The sequence below is a fragment of the Balaenoptera ricei genome, chromosome 6, assembly GCF_028023285.1.
Source record: "Balaenoptera ricei isolate mBalRic1 chromosome 6, mBalRic1.hap2, whole genome shotgun sequence".
In the NCBI taxonomy this organism is placed as follows: domain Eukaryota; kingdom Metazoa; phylum Chordata; class Mammalia; order Artiodactyla; family Balaenopteridae; genus Balaenoptera; species Balaenoptera ricei.
Window position 1 is genome coordinate 102,697,313 of NC_082644.1, and position 13,066 is coordinate 102,710,378.

Genomic DNA, 13,066 nt, shown 5'->3' on the forward strand with positions numbered 1-13,066 from the left:
CTCTGAGCAGGGCAGGGCTGGCGGAGACGCTCCCAGTTCTAAAAATAGTAGTGGGATTGGAGCTGAGAGGAAGAGGAAGGGGCTCCTTCGGGAGCTGGGTGGGACGCCTCACCCCCTTCCTCTTCCTGCCGGGCCCTCTGTGAGGAAGCGCCATCGATTCAGAGAATTTAGATCTGGGAGGGTCCTGGAGCCACCAGCTCTCACGGCCCCTCCTCACACAGAAGAGGAGACCCTGGAGGCCCGGACTGGGGAAAGGACTGGCCAGCCATCCCCAGCCCAGGGGGAAGGTCCCAGATGGTAGGCTGTTTTCCTCCTGCTTTTAGCAGGGCGGCAGCAGGCCGGGCGAGGTTTTCTCTCCCTGCCACTGGGAGCGCACAGGGCCTGGGAACTCCTGGGGCCGGATGTGGTTAGGCTTCCTGAATGTCGCCCAGCAGGCGAGGAGTCCCTGGCTAGTCTGCCCTGAGCCCTGACCTCAGCCAACTGGCCTGCCAGCGCCACGCCTTCCCCTTGCCGTTGTCCCCACCCTTGCTGATTTGTCCTTCTGTCGCCCCCTAGACTGTCTGCAGGGAGGGAGGACAAGGGGCCGCATAGAACCAGCCTGCAGGACAGAGGGCCTAGTGGCTTGGGACCTTTCTCTGCCCATCCCCAGGAACAAGCAGGGGCAGCTAAGGTAGAGGCAGGGGCCTGATTCAGAGGTAGGCAGGCCAGGGTTCAAATCCCAGCTCTGCTTCTCACTGGCTATGGGATTACTGGCACGTCACCTAGCCTCTGTCAAATGAGACAAGGACATCTCTCTCACAGGGTTCTCCTGAGGAGTAAGGGGAATGGTCTGTGCAAAGTGCCTGGCATGTAGTAGGTACAGACAGCCCTCCGCATCTGCGGGTTCTGCTTCCACAAATTTAACCAACCGCAGATAGAAAAAAAAAAAACAACATTCCAGAAAGTTCCAAAAAGCAAAACTTGAATTTGCTGAGCTGGCGACTATTTACATAGTATTTCCATCGTACAACTATTTACATGGCATTTACATTGTATTAGTATTATAGGTAATCTAGAGATGATTTAAAGTATATGGGAGGGATGTGTGTAGGTTTTATGCAAATACCATGCCATTTTATATAAGTGACTTGAGCATCCCTGGATTTTGGTATCTGCTGGGGGTCCTGGAACCACCCACCTCCCACCCCACAGGATACCAAGGGATGACTGTGCTTAGTGGCAGCTGTTATTGCCAGATCAAGTGTGAACATGTGCTTGACTCTGCAGCCCCCTTCTTTGGCCCTCCACCCATGAGGGCATGGCAGGTGTGGGTTTTTTTTTTTTTTTTTGAATGCAGTTGACTTTTGTTGTATTGTTACAAAAGTAATTCATGTTTATTATGAAGAAAACATTTAGTACAGTTGAAACAGGAGAAGGAAATGAAGTTCACCCTTAATCCCAACACCCAGAGATAACCACTGTTAACATTTTGGGGTGTATCCTGTCAGGCATTTGTTTATACACACATATACGTTTGTGTGTATAAACAAATTGCAAATTGGGGTTGCCCACAGTTTTCTAAGTTGCTTTTTTCCATTTAACAATGTAGTGTATCCACGTTTCCATGTCAATAAATGTGCTTCTACAACATCATTTTTAGTGCCTATAGAGTATTTCATTGTGTAGATGAAACAAGTTTTATTTAAAAAAATCTCCAGTAGGTCAACATTTAGGTTGTTGCCAATATTTCATTGTTATAAAAACCTGAGATAAAAACCTTTATAGCTATATCCCCAGCATCCAGTGTACATCTTTGACCCACCACAAATACTTGTTGATAAATGAACGTTTTGTTAGAATAAATTCCTGGTACTAGAATTTCCAGATGAAAGGGTATATATTTGTAAAAAAGGCTCTCGATACCTATTGCCAAATTACTCTCCGGAATGATTGTACCAATTTATAATCCCAGTTAAGATTGACCAATTCGTCCTGCTTTGCCCCAGACTCTCCCTTTTTAACATGGAAATTCTTGTTCCTGGGAAACCCCTCAGTCCCAAGGAAATTGAGACAGTCTGGGTAAGAGACCATTTCCCCACACACTCACCAACACTGTGCATTGTTACATTTTTTAGTAGGTTCATTTCTTTGAGTACTAGAGATGTTGGATGTTTATATGCCTTTTAGTTATTTACATTACCTCTTTTGTGAGTAGCTTGTTCAGATCTTTTGCCCATTTTTCTGTTGGGCTGCTTATAGTTTATTAATTCACAAGAGCTCTTTATAAAATAAGGATATTTGTATATTAACCTTTTATTTTTTATTTTTTTAAACTATAGGTGTTTCTGATTTATAGGTAGTCATATCTGTAAATTGCTTTGGTGGCAGCTTTAATGAAGTATTATTCACATATCATACAATTTATCCTTTTAAAGTGTACAACTCAGTGGTTTTTTAGTATATTCACAGACTTGTGCAACCATCACCACAGTCAATTTTAGAACATTTTCATTATTTCCAAAAGAAACCATACCCTTTAGCTATCACCCACCCATTCCCCCATCTCCTCCAGCCCTACACAACCACTAATCCACTTTCTGTCTCTATAGATTTGTTCTGGACATTTCCTATAAATGGAATCATGTAATATTAAGTCTTTTGTGACTGGCTTCCTTCATTTAGCATGAGGTTTTCAAGGTTTATCCATGTTGTAGCATGTATCAGGACCTTATTCCTCTTATGGTGGAATAATATTCCATTGTATGGCTATACCACATTTTATTTATTCAGTCATCTGTTGATGAATCTTTGGGTTGTTTCCACCTTTGGGCTATTATGAATAATGCTGCCATAAATGTTTGTGTACAAGTTTTTGTGTGGACGTATGTTTTCATTTCTTTTGAGTATATACATAGGAGTAGAATTCCTGGATCAAATGGTAATTCTTTTTAACTTTCTGAGGAACTGCTAGACTCTCTTCCAAAGTAGCTTCATGATTTTACCTTCCCACCATCAGCGTACAAGTATTCCAATTTCTCCACATTCTCTCTAACACTTGTTATTTTCCTGTTTTTTTAAAATCATAGCCATCCTAGTGGGTGTGAAATAGCATCTCATTGTGGTTTTGAATTGTGTTTTTCTGATGACTAATATCATATTTATAAATTAAAAAAAATATTTTTTTGCCTTTAGTGTTGTGATATCCACCCCAGGGTTATACAATATTCACTTCCCCCCACACCTTGAACTTTATGGTTTTATTTTTCAACTTTTAACATTTAGTCTATCTGGAATTTACTTTGGTATATGCTATGAGCAAAAATGCTTTTCATTCTTTCCAAACAGTTATTTGCTCCAGTGCTTTTACATTATATTAGGATAAGTATCCTCTCATTACTCTTTTTAAAAAATAATCCTGTTCTCACATATTTGTTCTTTTATTTTTTTTAACATCTTTATTGGAGTATAATTGCTTTACGATGGTGTGTTAGTTTCTGCTATATAACAAAGTGAATCAGTTATACATCTACAAATGTCCCCATATCTCTTCCCTCTTGCATCTCCCTCCCTCCCACCCTCCCTATCCCATCCCTCTAGGTGGTCACAAAGCACCGAGCTGATCTCCCTGTGCTATGCGGCTGCTTCCCACTAGCTATCTATTTTACATCTGGTAGTGTATATACGTCCATGCCACTCTCTCACTTCGTCCCAGCTTACCCTTCCCCCTCCCCATATCCTCAAGTCCATTCTCTAGTAGGTCTGCATCTTTATTCCCATCTTGCCCCTAGGTTCTTCTGACCAATTGTTTTTTCTTTTTTTTCTTTTTTTTTTTTTTTTTAGATTCCATATATATGTGTTAGCATATGGTATTTGTTTTTCTCTTTCTGACTTACTTCACTCTGTATGACAGTCTCTAGGTCCATCCACCTCACTACAAATAACTCAGTTTCGTTCCTTTTTATGGCTGAGTAATATTCCACTGTATATATGTGCCACATCTTCTCTATCCATTCATCTGTCGATGGACACTTAGGTTGCTTCCATGTCCTGGCTATTGTAAATAGAGCTGCAATGAACATTTTGGTACATGACTCTTTTTGAATTACGGTTTTCTCAGGGTATATGCCCAGTAGTGGGATTGCTGGGTTGTATGGTAGTTCTATTTTTAGTTTTTTAAGGAACCTCCATACTATTCTCCATAGTGGCTGTATCAATTTACATTCCCACCAGCATTGCAAGAGGGTTCCCTTTTCTCCACACCCTCTCCAGCATTTATTGTTTGTAGATTTTTTGATGATGGCCATTCTGACTGGTGTGAGATGATATCTCATTGTAGTTTTTTTTTTTTTAAAGTAACTATTTCTTTTTTTTTTTTTAATTTTATTTATTTATTTATTTATTTATGGCTGTGTTGGGTCTTCGTTTCTGTGCGAGGGCTTTCTTTAGTTGCGGCAAGTGGGGGCCACTCTTCATCGCGGTGCACGGGCCTCTCACTATCGCGGCCTCTCTTGTTGCGGAGCACAGGCTCCAGACGCGCAGGCTCAGTAATTGTGGCTCACGGGCCTGGTTGCTCCGCAGCATGTGGGATCCTCCCAGACCAGGGCTCGAACCCTTGTCCCCTGCATTGGCAGGCAGACTCTCAACCGCTGCGCCACCAGGGAGGCCCATCTCATTGTAGTTATTTATTTATTTATTTATTTATTTATTTATTTATTTATTGGCTGCTTTGGGTCTTCGTTGCTGCACGCGGGCTTTCTCTAGTTGTGGCGAGCGGTGGCTACTCTTCATTGCGGTACACATGCTTCTCACTGCGGTGATTTCTTTTGTTTTGGAGCACGGGCTCTAGGCACGGGGGCTTCAGTAGTTGTGGCACATGGGCTCAGCAGTTGTGGCTCGTGGGCTCTAGAGCGCAGGCTCAGTAGTTGTGATGCATGAGCTTAGTTGCTCCACGGCATGTGGGATCTTCCCAGACCAGGTCTCGAACCCCTGTCCCCTGCACTGGCAGGCAGATTCTTAACCACTGTGCCACCAGGGAAGTCCCTCACTGTAGTTTTGATTTGCATTTCTCTAATGATTAATGAATATTTGTTCCTTTAAATGCAATTCAATATAATTTTATTCAGTCCCCACCTCCTCCCTGCCTCTCCCCCCCAAATCTCATTGAGATTTGCATTGTAATTACATTTAAAAATATACATCAAAAAGGGGAGTTTTGGAGTCTATACAACACCGTCTTCCCATCCAGGAATAGGATTATGTCTCTTCATTTATGCAAATCTTCTTTTAAGATTTCCAAAGTAAAGTTTTGAAAAAAAAATTTCTATACTGGTCTTGTACATTTGTTGTTAAACTTATTTGAGGAAATTGAAAATTTTTATTTATATTACAAATGGGAATATTTATTTATTTGCATTACATATATTCCTTGATATACTTGTACAAAACTTGTACAAATATATCCTAAACATTGCTGAGCTGAATAAAATAAAGAAAATCTCCCATTCTCCAAGCCCTTTCCCCATTGATAGCCACTACTGTAAGTTTGGTGTGTTCCTCCAAATATTTTTTCCATACACATAAACTTAGTATATCATATAAACCTTTCACATCAGTCTTAAAGTTCTCCCTCTTTCCTTTTATTTTTATTTAAAAATTTTTAAAAATTAATTTTTATTGGAGTATAGTTGCTTTACAATGTTGTGTTAGTTTGTGCTGTACAGCAAAGTGAATCAGTTATACATATACATCTATCCCCTCTTTTTTAGATTTCCTTCCCATTTAGGTCACCACAGAGCACTGAGTAGAGTTCCCTGAGCTATGCAGTAGGTTCTCATTAGTTATCTATTTTATACATAGTAGTGTATATATGTCAATCCCAGTCTCCCAGTTCATCCGACCCCCAACCCCCTTGGTATCCGTAAGTTTGTTCTCTACATCTGTGTCTCTATTTCTGCTTTGCAGATAAGTTCATCTGTACCATTTTTCTAGGTTCCACATATAAGCAATAGTATATATGATATTTGTTTTTCTCTTTCTGACTTACTTCACCCTGTATGACAGTCTCTAGATCTATCCATATCTCTGCAAATGGCACTATTTCGTTCCTTTTTATGGCTGAGTAATATTCCATTGTATATATGTAGCACATCTTCTTTATCCAATCCTCTGTTTTTTTTTAAAAATTATTTATTTATTTTTATTTGTTTATTTATGGCTGTGCCGGGTCTTCGTTTCTGTGCGAGGGCTTTCTCTAGCTGCGGCAAGTGGGGGCCACTCTTCATCGCGGTGCGCGGGCCTCTCACCATCACGGCCTCTCTTGTTGCGGAGCGCAGGCTCAGTAATTGTGGCTCACGGGCCTAGCTGCTCCGCGGCATGTGGGATCTTCCCAGACCAGGGCTCGAACCCGTGTCCCCTGCATTGGCGGGCAGATTCTCAACCACTGCGCCACCAGGGACGCCCTCCATTCCTCTGTTGATGGACATTTAGGTTGCTTCCATGTCCTGGCTGTTGTAAATAGCGCTGCAATGAACATTGGGGTGCATGTATCTTTTTGAATTATGTTTTTCTCTGGGTATATGACCAGGAGTGGGATTGCTGGGTCATATGGTTGTTGTATTTTTAGTTTTTTGAGGAACGTCTATACTGTTCTCCATAGTGGCTGTATCCCTCTTTGTTTTTAGTAGCCAGTGGGCCATAATTTATTTAACTGCCCCCCATACTGATGTGCAATCAGGTTGTTTCCAATGTTTTGACATCATGAGCACTGCTGCAATAAACATCCTGAGAATGTTACATCTTGCTGCACTTTTCTGTAGGATAGAGCGTGACACACACTACCAAAGTGCTCTACAAATGCTTTCCTTCTGTTTAAACATGTAATCTGTCCAACATTATTGTTATTATCCCCATTCTACAGATGAGAAAACAAAGAAACAGAGAGGTTAAGTAGATGTACAATTTACATCACAGTGAATGACAGTGCCTATTTCCCTACACCCAACCTAATACTGGATGTCATTGCTCTTAATTCTTTGTTTGTATGAAAAGGGAAAATTTATATTTTATTTTAATTTATAATTATTTGATTATTAGTGAGGTTGGGCTTCTTTTTACATTTATTAGTCATTTATATTTCTTCTTCGGCTCATCAGTTCATATCATTTGCCCAGTTTTCTACTGGGGCATTTGTTTTACTTGTAATATTAGAATATTAACCGTTTGCTTATTATGTAGGTTACAAATATTTTTTCCAGTTTATCATTTATCTTTTAACTTTATTTATAGTATCTTTTATCATTCAGAAGTTAACATTTTTTAATAATCAAATATTTTTGTAGTCAAGTCTGTTTTTTGAGGGTAGGGGGCTATACTTTCTGAGGCCTTTTCCTCTTCGAAATTATAACAAATATTCTTCTGTATATTTTTCCAGTACTTTTAACCTTTTATGTTTTACATTCATATTTTTACTTCATCTGCACTTAATCTAGTGCCTGGTGTCAGATGGAACTCTTACTAATTTTTTCCCCAAGTGGTTGACCAGTTTTTCCAAACTTATTTTTTTGAGTTATCCTTCCTTTACTCATTTATCATAGACCAAATTTCCACACATTGGTGGGTTGATTTTTGAATTCGCTTGTTTCCCTCATTTATTCGTCTATTTCTACATCATACTGAGACTTAATCACTGTAGCTTCATAATATGTTTTAGTAGTATTAAATATCCCAAGGCTAACTTCTCATTATTCTTCTGCAAAATTTCCTCTGAAGTTACACACCCTAATTCTAGTCTGCTGGTGATTTTACCCATATCTTTTTTACCGACGTATTTCAATATCAAGAATGCCACCAAAAAAAATCTACAAACAATAAATGCTGGAGAGGATGTGGAGAAAAGGGAACCCTCTTGCACTGTTGGTGGGAATGTAAATTGATACAGCCACTATGGAGAACAGTCTGGAGGTTCCTTAAAAAACTAAAAATAGAACTACCATATGACCCAGCAATCCCAGTACTGGGCATATACCTTGAGAAAACCATAATTCAAAAAGAGTCATGTACCACAATGGTCATTGCAGCTCTATTTACAATAGCCAGGACATGGAAGCAACCTAAGTGTCCATCGACAGATGAATGGATAAAGAAGATGTGGTACATATATACAATGGAATATTACTCAGCCATAAAAAGAAACGAAATTGAGTTATTTGTAGTGAGGTGGATGGACCTAGAGTCTGTCATACGAGTGAAGTAAGTCAGAAAGAGAAAAGCAAATACTGTATGCTAACACATATATATGGAATCTAAATAAAATAAAATAAAATAAAATGGTTCTGAAGAACCTAGGGGGCAGGGCAGGAATAAAGACGCAGACTTAGAGAATGGACTTGAGGACACAGGGAGGGGAAGGGTAAGCTGGGACGAAGTGAGAGAGTGTCATGGACATATATACACTACCAGATGTAAAATAGCTAGCTAGTGGGAAGCAGCCGCATAGCACAGGGAGATCAGCTCGGTGCTTTGTGACCACCTAGAGGGGTGGGATAGGGAGGGTGGGAGGGAGATGCAAGAGGGAGGAGATATGGGGATATATGTTTATGTATAGCTGATTTACTTTGTTATAAAGCAGAAACTAACACACCATTGTAAAGCGATTATACTCCATAAAGATGTTAAAAAAAAAAAAAGAATGACACCAGATCTATAATAGCGTGTCCTCATGTCCTACAACCCTTAATAAGCATGGCAGCTGGCCCATACTTCTCTTTGCTTTTCTCCATGACTCCTAGGTATTGCTGAAATCATCTGAAATTTTATTTCTGATTGTTATTATTCTTTAAAAAAAAAAAAAATTTATTTATTTTCGGCTACGTTGGGTCTTCATTGCTGCGCACGGGCTTTCTCTAGTTGCGGAGAGGGGGGCTACTCTTCATTGTGGTGCACAGGCTTCTCATTGCGGTGGCTTCTCTTGTTGCGGAGCACGGGCTGTAAGAGCGTGGGCTTCAGTAGTTGTGGCACACGGGCTCAGTAGTTGTGGCTCACGGGCCTTGTTGCTCTGCGGCATGTGGGATCTTCCTGGAGCAGGGCTTGAACCCATGTCCCCTGCATTGGCAGGCAGATTCTTAACCACTGTGCCACCAGGGAAGCCCTGATTGTTATTATTCTTAAACATTAGTTCTATTGCATTTTGAGAATCATTTACTTAAAATTGCATTTAACTTATCAATTATGTCATCCGTAGTTAAGTGTATAAATGTTTCTGGCTTCATTGCTTGCCAGGCTCTTGTATCCCACAGCATCTTTTTCTTGACTTCTGGATTTTGATTCATTTTGGTCTGGAGAGCTTTCTTGGGTAAATTTTTCAGAAAGGATCTGTGGGTGGCATACTTTCTTAGTCTTTGTAAGTCTGAAAATATTTGCCCTCATGTTTGAGTCATCTTTTGCCTGAGTAGTGAATTCTAGGTTAATAGTCCTTCTCCCGCAGAAACCTGAGAGAAAGGCTCTATTGTCCCAGCATTTGGTGTTGTAAGAAGTGCAGTACTCACTTGATTCGCTAAAGTTTCTTTATGGAAGCAAGCAGGATTTCTCTTTCCAATCTTTGGAATTTAGAAATTTCCCCAGATTATTTCTAGTTGTTTGCTCTCTTTTGGTAATTTTTCCTGGTACTAACTAGGTAAGCCTTTCCGGTCTGAAGACCCAAGTCTTCCCTTAGTTCAGGGAAATTTTTTACTGATTTTTGGAATAATTTATTTTCTATGTTTTAAAATTTCCTCTTTTTGGATTTCCTACTACAAATAATAATAATAATACCACCTAATATTTATCAAATGTACTTTCCTTCTGCTGTAATATGCAATCTGCTTAACACTGTTGTTATTATTCCCACTTTATAGGTGAAGAAACAATGGAACAGAGAGGTTAAATAGACTGTACAAGGTCTCACAGCTAGGAGGTATAGTCCATGATCCAAACTCAGGCATCTGGCTTCAGAACCTGTGTTCTTAGCTACTGTGCTATACGCCCTGCCTGTCAGAACCAACCTCCAGACTTGACCCTGACCCTGACCTCAATACTCTTCAGTGAAAATTTGAGTGTTGACAGCTAGGGACTCTATAAGCAGTAGGAGAAAACATAGGGATGCTAGAATGAAGGAACTGAAAGAGACGGAGAAACTGAGGACCAGAGAGGAGCAGAGATCATCAGAGGTTCTCCAGTGAATTCAGAATTGGGAATCTTACCCTCCCCCTTTTTCCCTCTGTTCAGCCATGCTCTTCAGGCCTCATCTCTGTCCCACCTCTCTAAACAGCAGCCAAGATGATTCTTCCTATAAAGCAGACCCTGTCACCTTCTCACTGCTGAATGTTTGTTGAATGACTGCATGAATGAAAAAATAATTCCAGAGTACTTATTGTATGTCAGACACTGTGCTAAACACTGGTGATTCAGCACACATTAGTCAAGAATCTTCCAGTTGCAAGTGACAAGAATCCAACTCAAATTAGCTTCAGCCAAGAAATGGAATTTATTGGATTTAGGAGGGTAGCCTTCAGGCATAGCTGGATTCAAGACCTTGAGCAATATCACCAAGAACTGGCTTCACCCGCTCTATCTCTTGGCTCTACCTGCTTATGTGTTGGCTCACTCCCTTAGTGATGGCAGACAGTTGCCAGAAATACCAGGGTGAAGGCCTTACAGTTTGACTCCCTCAATCATTTCAGCAATAATCCTGGGTCTGAGTTTTATTGTTTCAAGCTGGATCATGTGCCTATCCCAGTCACTGAAGACAATAGGATGGGATAAAGTGACTGGCTGTGGCCTGGGTCACATGGCCATCCCTGGAGTGGGAGATGGGTCAGTTCCACGTGAATCACCTGGTTTGAGAGTGAGGGAAGGACGGGTGGTTCCTCAGATGGCAAAGAAGCACAGATAGAAGCTGGTCAGGCAAATGTCCTCTACTTTGTGGTTCATCAACCAACATAGTTCTCATCTCCATAGGGCTAATTAATAGTCTAGTGTGGTGGAGGACAATTGGAGGAAAGACAGACCCCAACCAAGTATGAACAATATATAATGAAAAGATGACATTTGTGACAGAAGGCCCAATGAGGGCACCTACTGGGAGGATCTGGTCAGGGACATGAGGCAAGGGGCAGGAGCTGGGATGTAGGACGGATCACTCTAGGTGAGGACCTTGAGGTAGACCAGAGTGCGTGGGGGCATGAGGGAGGGGAAAAGGAAGCACGAGATGAGCTGGAGGAGTGTTCAGGGTCCGAGAGGCTGTGTAAGGAGTCTGAACTTTATCCTGGGGCGCTGGGAGCTCTGTGTTCGATGTGTGTCATAGAAAGCTCACAGCCTTGTTGACGAGAATGGCGTAGAGGATGGCAAGTCGAGAGGTAGGGAGCAGTTAGAAAGCTGTTGCCCTCACCCTGGGAAGAGGTGCTGGTGCCTTGGACTAGGGTGCAGGCAGCAGGGATCGAGAGATGAGAGATCCGCATGACATGGAGGAGGTGGGATCTGCGAGATCTGGTGATTAATTGCATGGGGGGAGAGTTTGGGATAGGGATGACGCCCATGAGTCTGGTTCAGGCAAACAGGTGATTGGTGGTGCCGTTCTCTGAGCTGGGAGCAGTGGAGAGGGAAGCATCTGGGTGACAGGATCATGAGTCCCACTGCAGGTGTGAGTGCTGTGTTAGAGGCCTAGTTAGTGAGTTCTCGTAGAAACAAGGACATTTTGACCAGGGCTTCTTAAATCACCTGCGGTGAAGAGCCTTATACTTTTGTTAAAATGCACACTGTATATGATATCTCATGCTGGTTTGACAGCACCCGAACCAGCCTTATAAGTATTCAATCAGACCACTCCATTGTCTTGCACTTGGATGTCATGGCAATGTCAAGTTGCTACAGAAGTTTCCAAACACTCTTGATTTTGCTGCTTATCTTGTTGTAAACCAGTAACAAGCAGTTCATGGACCAGTGCATCCTGCAGACCACATGCTGGGTGGCACTGATCTCGTCCAACCCTAGCACCCATTTTAGAGACAGGCAAGTTGAGGCCCAAGGAGGGGACTGGCCTTGCCCCAGGTCCTGCAGAAAACAGCAGCAAAGCCAGCATTTCAGTCCAGTCTTTCATCTGCTGACCCTCTGTTTTGGTGACCCGGGCTTAGGCTCAACAGTCCAAGCAAGGGGTGAACTCGGGGGAGTCCGGGGATGATCTGCATTTAGCGGCCAAGGTCACAGGACTGGCCTCCACATCTGTGCTGAAGACTTCCCAGGAACTCCAGTAGTCAAGACGGCCTGACCCTGGAGCTGGCACAAGCACAGTGGGTCGAGGATTGCTCCCAAAAACCTGAAATCCCAGGCCAGTGAGGGGCTGGTTGGACTGGAGCCAGGAAAGGAGCCAGTCGTGGCTCTTGGCCATCCTGTGCCACTGCAGCACCCAAGGTCAGGCTGATGCTTGGTGGCTGTGATGTGTGCCCCAGGCCAGCGACAGTTCTCAGGACCAGCTCTCCGTGGGGACTTTTGTCTACTGGCTTTTGCTGCATGTGGGCTTCCCCTGGCTGTCGTTGGGAGATGCAGTTCCCATGAGCAGATTGGGATTGTCCTTGCTGCCTGAAGTTGCTGAGGAAGAGGCACACGTCAAGGGCAGAGACATTTGGGGAACATGAATTAGGGCAGGGCATACAGCTTAAGAGCATACACCTTGGTGCCATGCTGCCTATTTTGCCATTGCCTTTGCCATGTAACCTTTCTGTACCTTAGTTTTCCCATCTGTAGGATGGGGATGATGATAGTAGCCTGTTGCTCAATAAATGTTAGTGATTATCAGCTATTAGTAGAACTGGGCACCATGTTAGGCTCTCATCTATTAGACCCTCAACAGATATTTTCACATTTAACATTACTCTTTTTTTTAAAAAAATAAATAAATTTATTTATGGCTGCGTTGGGTCTTCGTTGCTGCACGCGGGCTTCCTCTAGTTGCAGTGAGCGGGGGCTACTCTTTGTTGCGGTGCGCGGGCTTCTCATTGCAGTGGCTTCTCTTGTTGCGGAGCATGGGCTCTAGGTGTGCGGGCTTCAGTAGTTGTGG

General features: G+C 42.3%; 1 protein-coding gene across 7 annotated transcripts in view; it reads left to right on the forward strand.

Moving 5' to 3' along the window:
* The window catches only part of RGS3 (regulator of G protein signaling 3), a 130,137-nt gene that overhangs the window by 76,898 nt on the left and 40,173 nt on the right, over window positions 1-13,066 (forward strand). The gene's annotated exons all lie outside the window — the stretch shown is intronic.